The 15,726-nt window shown below is 35.5% G+C and overlaps 1 non-coding gene across 1 annotated transcript; it reads right to left on the bottom strand.

Moving 5' to 3' along the window:
- Window positions 1-6,122: 6,122 nt before the first annotated feature.
- LOC121226266 (small nucleolar RNA R71) lies at window positions 6,123-6,227 on the bottom strand. The gene has a single exon (XR_005924117.1). It is a non-coding gene; the product is annotated as a small nucleolar RNA R71 (small nucleolar RNA).
- Window positions 6,228-15,726: the final 9,499 nt, after the last annotated feature.

Raw genomic sequence — 15,726 nt, 5'->3', positions numbered from 1 at the left:
GTCTTGTGGTAGGAGCAAATTTCTTACTAAAGGTCAATTCTTCGTCATAATCTCATTTGCATCTTTTATAAACTAGTACATAATGCCACTTGTTTAAGCAGAAAAATGGATGATGGTAGTACATTCGTACTACAAATTCATTAAGAAGCCCTATTTTGAATAAACCCTATACATTCATTAAATGATCAATAGCAGAAGTAAAAACAAAAACCTTAAATCAAATTTTGAAATTTCAAGAAACCCAAACATCTCCAAAACCCCAAAAATAGAGAAGCACAACAATCTAAGATTACCAATCTCAGCATGCTAAAGTCTAGGGTTCAAAACAACAACTACATCGGACTCCCAAAAGCTAGCCTTCAGTCGGGTTTGATTTCAAAATGAAATCCCTTAATCTTTCTGCTTGCTGCAAAAATAAAACAGAAGTATAACCCACATAAAAAATAATAGAAATGAAATCGAAATGAAACAAGGAGCTTCGGGTTTGATTTGAAATCGAAATGAAATGAAACCTGTGGAACCAAAAGAGAAAGGGAGACGACAAATTGGTTTGATTTGGGGAAAATTTAGGGTTTAAGGGAAATTTTAATTTAGGGGAAAATAAGGGATTTCGGGTTTGTATTGCGGATGAAATGGATGAAACAAAAACGGCATCGTTTTGTTAAACATAATGACGTCACTAAATCGTAAAAGAAACACCGTCATTTTAATTAAACTTTTAGCGGCGCTTCTTTTAGAAAGCCAATAAATCTCGATCTTTAGCGGTATTTTTAAAAAAAGTGCCGCTAAATCTCGAACTTTAGTGGCATTTTTCGAAAAAACTGCCGCTAATTCTCGATCTTTTCCGGCATTTTTACAAAAGCGCCGCTAACTCTCGATCTTTAGTGGTGTTTTTCAAAAAAGCGCCGCTAATGTCGCTGGAGACGCAACATAAAACGACGCCGTTTTGGCTAAAGTGAAAAAAAATTTTGGCGTTTTTGAAAAAAATGCCACTAATGCATTTGATAGCAATAAATTTTAATAGTTTAATTATTTCTTAAATTTCTTTTAAACTAAGTTTGTTTTCTTGCAAACAATATATCTAATTTGAAAAAATTTTAATTATATTGAATAATTATTATTTAAATATTTAATATTTAAATTTTAGGTAAATCAATTTAAAATAAATTCTAATAATTATTTAAAACATTAAATGAATTGAAATAAAAATATATATTTTCAAAACCATTTTTGATAAAAACGAACTTGACAACCTTGAGAAAAAATGAAAATTTTTAAAACATTAGGTTTTTATTAAAAATACAAGAGTTGTCTTTGATATTTTTAACTAGGTGTGACCAATACTTATAAAATTACCTTTCATAAAATAAAATTTTAAAAAAAAATTCTTTTAAGAGATCATTATTATCTGCATCTTAAAATTAAAGTAAGACGAGTTTAATTTCGAGAGTCGATTACATGCAAAGAAAGTTATAGCATCTTATAATACTCGGAAATTGATACCTTATTAAACACATATTATTTTTTAGATTTTGAAATTATAAATTCAAATTCAATAATTAATCATGAGGCTATAAATTTTAAAGTGTGCACAAATTTTATAATTAAGTGAATTTAATTTAAAAAATAAAAATACTAAATTTATTTTATTTTATTTTTAAAATTGATTCAAGTTTAAGAATTTCATGTTAACATTTCGTATTCAATAATTTTAGGAACCACCTCATCAAATTTCATAATACTAAATCTTGCGTAATTATCTGGGAATATAAACATATATACATCATAAATATATGTATAAACATGAGATCAAGTATTTAATTAAACCACACTCCGAGCACTCCGAAACCTAGATTCAACCAGAACATCATTTAATCAATTAACCCTTAAACCCTAATATCCTAACCCTTAAAACCTTGAACATTAATACCCTAAATCCTAAACACTTTAAAACACCAAACCCCAAAATAACAAACCCGACCCAAACCATAAACTTAACATACTACCATTGAGCCCTAAACCATAAACTTAAAATATATACTACCATTGAACCCTAAACCATAGGCTTTAAACCTTAAATATTAAACCCTAAACCCAAAAATAAATTTAATCAATATTAAGTACTGCTTCCACAATTTATTATAAACATAAGCTTTTACATTAATATCTATGTATATACACATCAACATCAATATGAATTTTTTGGGGGGTTTAGGGTTTTAGAGTTTATGGATTAGTGTTTAGGGTTTATGTTTTTAGAATTTAGGGTTTAAGGTTTAAGGTTTAGGATTTAAGGGTTTAGAGAAAGCCATACAACGTCGATTTTAACAGCTTGGTAACTTAAATGAAAACTTCTAAATAGTTTAGTTATCAATTTGTAACTTTTCATAATTAAGTAACTAAAATGAAACTTCTCATAGCTAAGTGAATTGTGTAGTTTATATTTTTTTATAAAGTTAGTTTCAAATACCAAAATAATTAAATCAAATTCAAAAGAAAAATAAGAAAATAATATGAAAATTAAATCAGATCAAATCGAAACGACTGTTGGTTACCCTACTCAAAAATGGTTGCTCAACTTTTTGGTGCGTTTGCACCAAAAACACTGCTATAGATAAACTTTTTTGCGACGTTTGGACCAAAAACGCCGCTATTGATCAATTTTAGTGGCGTTTGGACCAAAAACGCAACTATTGCTTAGTTTTTAGTGGCGTTTTATATAAAAATGCCGCTATTGATCAGTTTTTAGTGGCGTTTTAGCTAAAAAACGCTGCTATCGATCAGTTTTTAATGGCGTTTGGGCCAAAAATGCCGTTATTGTTTAGTTTTTTGCGGTGTTTTCTTGAAAATGCCGCTAATGTATAATTTTTGGGGCGTTTTTGTTTAAACGCCACTAAAAATGCTGCTAAAGCCCTATTTCCCTATAATGAATTTAGCATTGATCTAGTTCTAAGTACGACACCTATTTCTATTACTCCGTATAGGATGGCTCCGACTGAGTTAAAGGAGTTGAAAACCCAATTGCAAGAATTGACAGATAAAGGTTTCGCGAGACCTAGTTATTCACCGTGGGGTGCACCAGTTTTATTTGCGAAAAAAGAAAGATGGTTCGATGAGGCTATATATTGATTACCGACAAATCAACAAGGTGACTGTAAAGAATAAGTACCCTTGTCGATGATAGATGATTTATTTGATCAACTGAAGAGAGCCACAGTATTTTCCAAGATAGATTTGAGGTCCGATTATTATCAGTTGAGAGTTAAGGACTCGAACATGTCAAAAACTGCATTTCAGATAAGGTATGGTCATTATGAACTTTTGGTAATGCCTTTTGGTCTAACTAATGCTCCTGCAATTTTCATGGATTTAATGAATTGAATTTTTCGACCTTATTTGGACAAATTTGTTGTGGTGTTTATTGGTGATATCCTGATTTATTCTCGTGACGAATCTGAACATGCCGATCATTTGAGGACTATTTTGCAAACTTTGAGAGATAAGTAGTTGTATGCTAAGTTTAGCAAAAGTGAGTTATGGCTTAGAAAAGTTAGATTTTGGGGGCATATTGTGTCGATGATGGGATCCGAGTTGATCCGAGTAAGATTTCAACCATTGTTGATTGGAAACCACTGAGGAACGTATCCGAGGTTAAAAGTTTTTTGGGCTTAGCTGGCTATTATCGCAAGTTCGGTAAAGGATTTTCTATGCTTGCCTCTCTGATGACAAAATTTTTGCACAAAGATGTCTAGCTCGAATGGTCAGAAAAGTGCCAACAGAGTTTTGAGAAATTAAAAGCATTGTTGACTGAGGCTCCGGTATTAGTGCAACCTGAGCCAGGAAAAGAATTTATGGTTTACAGTGATGCATCCTTAAATGGATTGGGTTGTGTGCTTATGCAAGAAGGCAAGGTGATAGCCTATGCTTCGAGGCAATTGAAACCACACAAGAAAAATTATCTGACACATGATCTAGAGCTAGCTGCCATTGTGTTTGCTTTAAAGATTTGGAGACATCACTTGTATGGTGAGAAGTGTCAGGTATTCACCAATAAAAAAAAGTCTAAAGTACTTCATGACTCAAAAATATTTGAATTTACAACAACGGAGATGGCTAGAGTTGATAAAAGATTATGAGTTGGTAATTGACTATCACTCGGGTAAGTGATAAACTATAATATATACATATTTTTATCCCATGTTTTGCATATTTATGGATGATTTATCATATGTTTTATTGAATTCAATGCTCCTAATCCTTTAATTTCATGTTTTATATTCAGGAGAGCATAGAAAAGTGAAAAGAGCAAGAAACGAGCCCAAAATGGATAAAATAGGCTAATTTCAGTGTTCCACACAGCCTAGGCACTTCCACACGGGTAATCCACACGTCCGCGTGTGACATACGGGCTGGCCACACTCTCGTGTGTCATGGCCATGTTGACATTAAATCACGTCAGAATTTCACACAGCTTGAGCACCCTCACACGAGCGTGTTACACGGCCGTGTCCCTGTAGAGCCCAAGTCTAATTCTATTCGGAAAAGGCTAATTTTGGGCTATTTTGGGCTTTCCAAAGTCTATATAAACACCCTAGAGAAGGATCAAAAAGGGACAGGCAGAATAGAAGGTAGAAAATACTCGAAGACAGCCATTGGAATCAGCTCGGAAGTAGGATTGACTTCAAGACTGAAGATCTCCATTCAAGTTCTACTGAAGTTTTTGGGTTTTTTTATGTTTTGTTGTTTTCCCAATTTTGAGATGTTTTCCTCCATCATTATGAACTAAATTCCCTAAACACCTAGGGAAGATGAAACCTAAGATGAATCATATTATCTTTTGAATTATATGATAAATACTTGTTCTTATTCTTAATTATGAGTTTTAATCCTTGCTTTAATATTTCAGGATATTAATTCAGGTTTTGATGTGCTTATTTAGTAGAATAAAAGTCCTTGTTTAAGAGTAGATCTTCCATAATTAAGCAGAGTTAATTGCAATCCTAGAGATAGGACAACATAAATCTGGCAGATTAGAGTCAAATCTGGCAGATTAGAGTCAAATCTAATAAGGGAATCTATAGATCGAGTTAATGTGATAATAAGTGTTTTAATTAGAAAGAGAATTCAATTAATCAACCTAGAGTCAGTTGTTTTTAGTCTTGAGAGAGATATTAACATAAACTAGGGATTTCTATGGATTAAGTCAAGTGAATAAATCGTCTAGTTCAGAAGTAGTAAGTGAAGTCTAGGTGGATTCTTCCTTGGGTATTCTCTTCTCCATCGGTTTTCCAAAAGTATTTTCTAACCTTTATTTCTGTCGTGTTCTTAGTTAATTAAATAGTTAATTTTAGTTTAAAAACACCCATTTAATTCTTAGGCTAGATAATAAAAAGATAGTAATTATTAGTACTTTTAGTCCTTGTGGATACGATATTTTTGATCTCACCATAACTATACTACTGTTCGATAGGTGTGCTTGCCTTAGTCAAATTTTTAGTCAGTTTAGCGACCATCAAGTTCTTCTGGCAAGGATCTCTAGTTTATAACTAGAAGGAACCCGTCAGGACCTTTGCTATTTGATAGTGAGATAGAAAGCACAGCTGGCAGAAAATCGAAGAGAAATAAGGCGAAGCCTACAATATGTAGAGGAAGAGCAAGAGGACGTGACCTATATACCCGAAGAGATGGCGGACAATCCGAATAATCTGCAACCTCCTGTAGTTGTTGCAAATCCAATAAGTCAAAACCCTGCTCCTCGTACTATGTATGATTATGTTAAGCCTACTATAACAGGAAGTGAATTGGGTATTGTTAGACCTACTATTTCTGCAAATAATTTTGAACTGAAACCTAACACGATTCAAATGATACAACAGTTTGTTCAGTTTGATGGTTTGCAGGACGAGGATCCAAACACTCATTTAGCAAATTTTTTGGAATTCTGTGACACCTTTAAGATCAATGGTGTTTCTGACGATGCCATTCGCCTTCAGTTGTTTCCTTTTTCATAACAGAATAAGGCTAAACAATGGTTGAACTCGTTACCACGAAGGTCAATCACTACTTCGTAACAAATGACCGAAAAATTTTTGCTTAAATATTTTTCACCAGCTAAAATGGCTAAATTAAGGAATGACATCTCTTCTTTTATGCAGATGGATTTAGAAACACTTATAATGCATGGGAGAGATACAAGGACTATTGAGAAGGTGCCCTCACCATGGGCTACCTTTATGGTTACAGGTTCAGACCTTCTACAACGGTGTGAACTCCTCAACAAGGCAACTGATTGATGCAGCCGCCAGTGGAACCTTGAACAACAAAAAACCAGAAGAGGCTTACGAATTTATTGAAGAGATGTCACTAAACAACTATTAGTGGCAAGTCATGAGAACGAAGCTGACAAAAGCAGTTGGTGTTTTCAACCTCGACGCGGTCACTATGCTATCTAACCAGGTAGAACTATTGAATAAAAAGATTGATGGTTTGTATGATTCTACTCAGGTACATCCAGTGATGAGGTGTGATTCAAATGGAGGAGGGATGCACAACACAGACTATCCATCCTTCAACGCCAGCACCAAGGAAGAACAAGTCCACTATATAGGTAACAATTCTAAACCTCAGAATCACCCTTATAGTAACATTTACAATACAGGTTGGAGGAACCATCCCAATTTTTCGTGGGGTGGTCAAGGGAATCAAAGGCCATAACACCCTCTAGGTTTTCAACAACCACCTTACCAACAGGAGAAAAAGCTGAACCTTGAAGAGATGCTTACAAAATTTATCTCGGTCTCAGAAAATCATTTTTAGAATACCAAGACAGCACTTAAAAATTAGTAAGCGTCAATTCAATGGCTCGAAACTCAAATAGGTCAGCTTGCTAAGTTGATCTCTGAACAACCGCAAGATGGCTTGCCCAGTAATACAGAAACTAACCCAATAGAGCAACTCCATGCCACCACTGTGCGTAACAAAGAAGGGTTAGCTGAACCTAAATCTGAAACGAGGCAAGAAGTTGTGGTAAGCAATGGTAAGGTTGAGGTGAGTCATGGTAAACAAAAGCCGGTAAGCAAAGAATATAGACCTCGTGTGCCATACCTCAATACGACAAGGAAAGACCACATAGACAAACAATTCGGTAAATTCCTTAAACTACTTAAAAAATTACATATTAACTTACTGTTTATTGAAGCTCTTTCGCAGATGCCAAACACAGTTAAATTTTTAAAGGAGCTTTTAACAAACAAACGGAAGTTAGATGAGTCATCGCATATGGAGTTAAATGCAGTTTGCTCAGCTATTTTGCAAAACAAGCTACCCAACAAATTGAAAGATCCAGGGAGTTTTACGATTCCTTAATTAATTGGTAGTTTGAATGTTAATAATGATTTAGCTGATTTAGGGGCAAGTATTAATGTCATGCCCTACAAGATGTTTAAGCAGCTAGGACTACGGAAACCCAAACAAACTAGGATGAGCATACAACTAGCTGATAAAACTATTAGATTTCCTAGGGGTATCGTTGAAGATGTGCTTGTTAAAATTGGCAAATTCATATTCCCAATCGATTTCGTTATCTTAGACATGGATGAGGACAGTGATGTACCTTTAATTTTAGGCAGACCTCTTTTAGCAACTGCTAGATCTATCATTGATGTTGGAACAGGTGAACTCACACTTCGGGCAGGCGATGACATGATTAAACTCTAAGCTCGTGATTCTTACAAAAAGACTAGTGATCGAGATGATTAAACAAGTTCTTTTAATATGAGTAACCTTATTGTTCAACCCTCTTTGCAGGAAAAACTTTCGAGAAGTACAAATGAGCCACATTCCAGTCCATGTAATGACAAGACTATCCATGAAGAGTGAAGGCTACAGATCGAGGAACTAGATGAATGGCGAACACAGGTTAAGGAGAAATCAAGAATACATAATGAATCAAGGCATTGCCATGACAAACTTAAAGGTGAATCGAATCAACTTAAGGTTGGAGACAAAGTACTATTAGATGAAGTAGACCCTCGTGTTGCCACTACTGAACCTAATGGAGCAATACCTTTTGCGGTACTCAACGTTTTCCCATACGATACAGTCGAGGTAACTCATTCCAAATTTGACACTTTCAAGATAAATAGTACTCATCTAAAAACTTATTTTGATAAGATTGATAGGAGGAATGAGGAGTTCCAACTCCTCGACCCACTATGACCAGGAAAATGAGAGGTAAAGTCGAGCTTAGACTCTAAATAAGCGCTTCTCAGGAGGCAACACGAGCACAACACCACTAACTAGTTTATTTTATCTATTTTTTATATTTTAATACAGGTACAATGACCCACATGGTCAGGACACACAGGCATGTCCTTGGCCATATGGCAAAAGGGCTAAAAATACCCAAGTATCAACATACACACAGCCATAAACTCGAGCCACACGACCGTGCGACACAACCGTGTGAAACTTGGAGCTTACTTTTTTAAATTTTAAACAGGTCAGAAAGCAGCACGGGGCCGGACCACACAGGTGTGTGGGCTAGCCACACGAGCGTGGGAGAAGCGAAGGACATAAAACACGGTCGTGGGACTCGGTCGTATGACAAATGGCCATTCAATGTTCGCGATGAACACAGGCTAGATTCGAGCCACACAGGCGTATGACACACCCGTGTGGCCCAACATGTGGCTGTTACACGACCGTGTCACCATAAAAAAAACCTTAGCCCCTTTCTTCATTCTTTTCTCTTCTCCCCCAAATTCCCCCAAACCCTAGCTGTCGCAGCTCCATTCCCCCCTCCGTCCGACCACCGTTCGAGCCACCTAGCCTTGCCGTGTACTCCTCAACCCTTTGCGCATAAACTTTCATCCTTTTTTTTCCTATTCCCCACTTATCCCTTCACTACCGACCAAGAACGCCTCAAGCTTCCATCCCCACAACCCAGCCCCACCACCGCATGCCTATCCCTTCTCCTCTCCACAGCCACCACCACTCGCATCATTTAGCCCTGCTCCAACGTTTGTGCGACTCTGCCGACTACCAACCCTACCATCGGTCACCCCTTCTCAAACCTTTTTTTTTGTCTTCCTTTATTATTATTAGTTTAATTATTATTTTGTATTTTGTTTCTTTATTTTATTTTATTTCTCTTTGTCGCAACTGATTTTATTTACTCTTTTTTTCTTGATTAGTTAGTTAATTTCTTGATGATAATATTGTGTTTTTGCTTCATTAAATTTTGAACATTATTTTTAATCATTTGATTTCATTTGTTACTTCTTCTAATCCCATTAGTCTTCCGCATATCTTCTATTTTCATTGTTGTTCTTAGTTTTATAATTTCATTTTTTTTGCTCTGTTGCTTCATGGATTGGTCTTAGGTTTCTCTTAAAAAGCATGTTGTTTCTTAGCCCCATTATATTCTATGTTTATTTTTGTCTAGTTTTTTAGCTTCGTTTAAATTTTTATTCTCTCCTTACATACCGCTATTAAGTGTGTTCATTCATTCTAAAATATTTTGCAGGCCCATTATGAAGAACACAGGAGGCAAGTCAAAAGTGGCCATCCACGCTTCGAAAAACCAGAAGGGTCCTGGCGCAATCTCCTCGAGCGCTTCGGCCGCAACTCGCCACCATTTGCTCTAATTTCCATCTAGCAACTAGGAATATTTATATCAGCTTCTCAGCGTACAACCCCTCGGTGTGGGTCGTTGCATTGATTGGGCCGTGCTAGAGCAGATCCATTTGGTTGATGATGTGTGCGCGATTATTACCACAGCCCCGTGGGATGGGTTCTTCACCATCATCGAGCCCACCTACTCGGTGCTCACCTTAGAGTTTGGCGCCACATTTTCAGTCCAGCAGGTCATGTCAATCCATGATGAGCCCGACACTATCACCTTGCACATTGGTGGGCTAGTGCGACACATGAGCGTCCCAGAGTTTGGTGCTGCTTTGGGACTTTACACAGAAGAGTTCATGAGCGCCGAGGACTTTCTTCAGCTTCATAGACATATTCATTACTCACCTTCGTGATGTTGGACTGAGCTCATGGATGGCCTAACTAACTATGACGCGAGTCGTAAGAACGCGACACACCACTCTCCGGCCCTACAGTATATTCACGCCCTACTAGCTCACACTTTGACAGGTCGGAAAGAGAGCACAGGAGTGATTAGTACTTATGACGCCTATTTCTTGTGGAGCATGACTACCAGACATGTGTTTGATTTGGCGTATTTCATCACACTTGCTTGCCACAACCAAACTAAACGCCATAAGAAGGGCCCCATCTTTCTCAACCCTTACGTGACTTGTCTTGCTCGACACTTCGATCTCCTCGACACGCCAGAGATGCCATCAACACTCACACTAGTAGGCCAGATGTCTCCTCAAGAAATTTCTAGTATGATCCACATGAGGATGATCGAGCGACATCATGGATTCAATCCCTTTCAGTACCGGTTAGCTCGTTCTGATGGTCAGGATGATCTAGAGGACATTACTGATGATGTTCCTCCCCTTCATAAAGACCCACCTCCACCACCATCACAGAGTCACCGCCCCACTGCTACCACCTTGACAGATATATCCGAGCGACTCTCTCGCTTTTAGCAGTAGCATTTTGAGTGGTTCGACAGCATCGATGTCACTCTTTGATAGATTTGCCACCACCTTCACATCTCTCCTTTGGCACCGTCGACCCACGAGGCATCCGATAATGAGGACTTTTGAGTCCATTTATTTTATTATTTTTATTTTTATTTTTTATATATTTTTGAAGACTTATGTTTTATATTTTATGTTTATCTTTATGGTTATTATCGAGTAATCCCTTAATTCTCTTCGACAGTTGTGTTTATTTTCTTATTAGTAATACAAAATCATGCCTTTCATTGGCCTTATCTACAATCCTAGCTTTCACTATTCTAAGGATTTCATCCAAAAATTCAGGGCAGTTTCGCTTCTCTCCCTCTCTTCTGATATTATACTTATATTGTTATTATCTATCTTTGTACATTGAGGATAATGTACATCTTAAGTGTAGGGAGTTTATTTATATGATTATCAGAAAATCCCTGAATTTCTATCTCATTCTTAAGTAATTTTCTCATATTACTATTAGAATGAATTTTGATTGACTTATTATTTTTATTTATATATTTTAGATTAAATCATAGGTAATCATGCATTGATTGTTTAAACTTTAAGACATTAGAGAATCAAGCATGATAAGTTGATTTTTGAGAATTAAAAATTTTTAAGTTGTTTCCCCGAATTTAGGTATTATCTTGAAGTTTGAAATTCACAGGATTGACATCAAAAGCCATAATTTTTGTAAGATTTTCAACCTTTAGAGCATATGTCACCTCTTGCTCACTTCTATTGTTTCTTATGAATGTGTCAATACTGATTTGTTGTTCTAGAACTTGCTTCGATTATACATGTCGAGACTACACCTTTGATTTGATATACTGAGATGATAAAGGCACTTAGGTTTTAACCCACTCACTCCTTAAAAGGCCTACCTTCATAATTAACCTTTAATGAACCACCCTTGAGCTTAAAACCTCCCTCTTAATTCACCCTTAACATTAACCCATTAACCTCTTTTTGATTCCTTGAGAATTTTCCCTATTTAATTTGATCCTCTTTTTGTCGAGATTTTATTTGAATAATTGTCTAGCTATGTTTTCCTATTCAATTAGTAGTTCTAAATAATTGACTTGTTCTTATTCTTAAAAAAACTGTATATATATTTATGTTGATTCTTATAAGTTCTTTGTTATGAGCTAAGTATTTAATTCCATATTCTGAGAAGAAGCTCATGTTTCTCATTAATAAAATCGATTGATGTAATTATTTAGTGTTAGTTTTTATAACTAGGTAATTTATCAATTCAATCTCAATTCTAACCTTCTTTTTCAGCCTTTATCCACACCTTTAATCGAAGCCCCATTACAACCCTGTTAAAGACCTTTTGATTTGTGTATCATCTCATTTAAAGTGGTGGAGATTTGATTTTCATGCAAACCTATGGTAATAACTTTTCATGTTTGACTAATTGAGCGCTTATTTTTTAACCTTAAACACCTTGAGTGATTTGAGCAAATCTTTAGTGAGGATGCCAACTCTGTGTGATTTTGAATTAAAGGTAAATACTTAGATAAAGGGAAATATCTATGTTTTCATGATAAAATGCTCAACTTGGATTGTTTGAAACTTTAATGTTCATTTAGTTGAATTTTCAATGTATGATTATTTGTGGATTATTTCGAAACATTTTTTATAAGAATTATAAAATGAGAAGAATGAATTTAAGTTGTGAGTGAGGATTTTGCTTAAGGATAAGCAAATGCTTAAGTGTGGGGATATTTGATAAACCATAATATATACATATTTTTATCCCATGCTTCCCATATTTATGGATTGTTTATCATTAGTTTTACTAAATTCGATGCTCCTAATCCTTTAATTTCATGTTTTATATTTAGGAAAGCATAGGAAAGTGAAAAGAGCAAGAAACGAGCCAAAAAAGGACAAAATAGATTTTAGTGTTCCACACGGCCTACGCACTTCTACACGAGTAATCCACTCGCCCGTGTGTGACACACGGGCTGGCCATACACCCGTGTGACATGGCCATGTCGACATTAAATCACGTCAGAATTTCACACGGCCTGAGCACCCTCACACGGGCGTGTCACACAGCCGTGTCCCTATTGAGCCAAAGTTTAATTGTATTCAAAAAATGATACTTTTGGGCTTTTCAAAGCCTATATAAACACCCTAAAAGAGGATCAAAAGGGGACAGGCAGAATAGAAGGCGGAAAATACTCGAAGTCAGCCATTGGAATCAGCTCGAAAATAGGATTGACTTCAAGACTAAAGATCTCCATTCAAGTTCTACCGAAGTTTTTGGGTTTCTTTATGTTTTGTTGTTTTCCCAATTTTGAGATGTTTTTCTCCATCATTATGAACTAAATTCCTTAAATACCTAAGGAAGATGAAACCTAAGATGAATCTTATTATCTTTTGAATTATATGATAAATACTTGTTCTTATTCTTAATTATGAGTTTTAATCCTTGCTTTAATATTTCAGGATATTAATTCAGGTTTTGATGTGCTTATTTAGTAGAGCAAAAGTCCCAGTTTAAGAGTAGATCTTCCATAATTAAGCAGAGTTGATTGCAATCCTAGAGATAGGATGACATAAATCTGCAGAATTAGAGTCAAATCTAATAAGGGAATCCATAGATCGAGTTAATGCGACAATAGGAGTTTTAATTAGAAAGAGATTTCAATTAATCAACCTAGAGTCAATTGTTTTTAGTCTCGAGAAAGATATTAACATAAACTAAGGATTTCTACGGATTAAGTCTAGGTGGATTCTTCATTGGGTATTGTCTTCTCCATCGGTTTTCCAAAAGTATTTTCAACTTTTATTTCTGTCGTGTTCTTAGTTAATTAAATAGTTAATTTTAGTTTAAAAACACCCTTTAATTCTTAGGCTAGATAATAAAAAGATGGCAATTACTAATACTTTAAGTCCATGTGGATACGATATTTCTGGTCTCACCATAACTATACTACTATTCGATAGGTGCACTTGCCTTAGTCAAATTTTTAGTCAGTTTAGTGGCCATCAATAAAGCGAACATGGTCGTCGATGCCCTAAGTAGGAAATGCTTATTTGCCTTGAGAGCTATGAATACTCAGTTGACTGTGTCCTATGATGGTTCAAGGCTATTAGAGTTGAGGGCTAGACCGGCATTTCTCCAAGAGATTTGTGAAGCTCAGAAAGGTGACAACTATTTGCAAACCAAGAGAGCTCAATGTGAGTCAAGTGTTGAATCAGATTTTTGGATTGCTTTCGATGGTTATTTAATGTTCTAGGATAAGGTCTGTGTACGTAGAGATGACGAGTATATTGAGAAAATTCTTCACGAGGCACATAGTAGTTGTATGTCCATCCATCTGGGTAATACCAAGATGTATAATGACATGAGGAGGTTGTATTGGTGGCCAGGTATGAAAAGGGACATTTCAAAGTTTGTTTCGAAATGCTTAATTTGTCAACAAGTGAAATTCGAGCACCAAGTACATTCAGGTTTACTTCAACTTGTGATGGTTCCTAAGTGGAAATGGGACCAAATTACTATAGCTTTTGTAACGGAATTGCTGTTGTCACCGAGAAAGAAAGATGCAATTTGGGTCGTAGTTGATTGATTAACGAAATCGGCTCATTTTATTCTGGTACGTACCGACTACTCAGTCGATAAGCTAGCTGAGTTGTATGTTTCTAAAATTGTGAGACTTCATGGAGTACCTTTGCGATTATTTCAAATAGGGACCCGATATTTGCATCGTGGTTTTGGAAAAAGCTATAAGAAGCTTTAGGTACAAAGTTGAATTTTAGTACCGCTTTCCATCCGCAAACTGATGGTCAGTCCGAGAGAGTAATACAGATACTTGAAGACATGCTCCGGTGTTATGTTCTTGAATTTCAAAGCAGTTGGGAAAAGTACCTGTTGTTGGTAGAGTTTGCCTACAACAACAGTTATCAAACGAGTTTAAAAATGGCGCCCTATGAGGCATTGTAACAGTCTAGTTTTGACCCTAGTCGAAATAGTTGTTTCGGGACCACAAATCCTAGTCTCAAAAATATTTTAATATTATTTTCTGTTTCTATGATATGAGAATTTGCATTTGTGAAATTTCTATGATTTAATTTGTCTGTTTCTGTGCTTAATTATGAAAAAGGATTAAATCGCGTAAAGTGTAAAAGTTGAGTGCTAGATGTTAATGCACCTATTTGGCTTGGCTTTTAAAATATGGGTCCTTGCATTCAAATTTACCATTTATGTTAATGGTGGACAATTATGGACATGTTAGGTAAGTTTTAATGATTTATTAATCAAGGGTAAAATGGTAAATGGTGTATTAAATGAATTAAAGTAAATTAATAAACATGAAAATGAAGCCATTTCATGCATATATTGCGGAAAATACAAATAAATAGAAAGAAGAAGACTATCCTAGGGTTCGGCCATTGATTTGGTTGATTAAGGTATGTACTTCGGTCCATTTTTTATAATTTCTACGTTTCTGTTATCGTTGCTTCGTGTTCTTCAAAGCCCATGTCTAAATTTATGTTTCTATTAAAGATTTCATGAAATTCCATTGTTGATATCATGAGTTTTGTGATATTTTGGATGAATTATGAAGGCTTGTTAGATGAGTTATATATTTTGTTCTTGAATTTTTGATGAAATGAGCTATTTGGGCTAATTTGTGAAAATGAGGTTTTGAAGAACTAATTTGTGAATTTAACATGTTGTATGGGCTTATATAGAAGCCATGAAAATTCAGCTAGCCCTTGTTGCAAAGAAATTTTACATATTGGTGATTTTGTGAAAAATTGACTAAATTGTCAAAGTGTGAAAATGTAAGGGCTAAAATGTAAAGTGCCCTAAATATGTGTATATGGATTAAATTGAATGCAATGAATGATTAAATGGATGACTTTGTACTGTATTAGATCAAGAACAAAGAAAATCAGACTTAGATCGAGAGAAGTCTAAGGTAGTCGAATAGTCGACTCATTTTCGTCCGAAATCTGTACGATGTAAGTCAAACTACACTTATGTGTTAAGTTATTAAATTCTTTGTTTATAAACTGTTATCTGTATTGGACGGCCTTGAGAGCCTGATAAAAGAAT

Source organism: Gossypium hirsutum, chromosome A03 (assembly GCF_007990345.1).
Source record: "Gossypium hirsutum isolate 1008001.06 chromosome A03, Gossypium_hirsutum_v2.1, whole genome shotgun sequence".
NCBI classification, from domain to species: Eukaryota; Viridiplantae; Streptophyta; class Magnoliopsida; order Malvales; family Malvaceae; genus Gossypium; species Gossypium hirsutum.
Note: the sequence above shows the minus strand (reverse complement) of the source record. Positions and strands in the feature narration are given on the sequence as shown.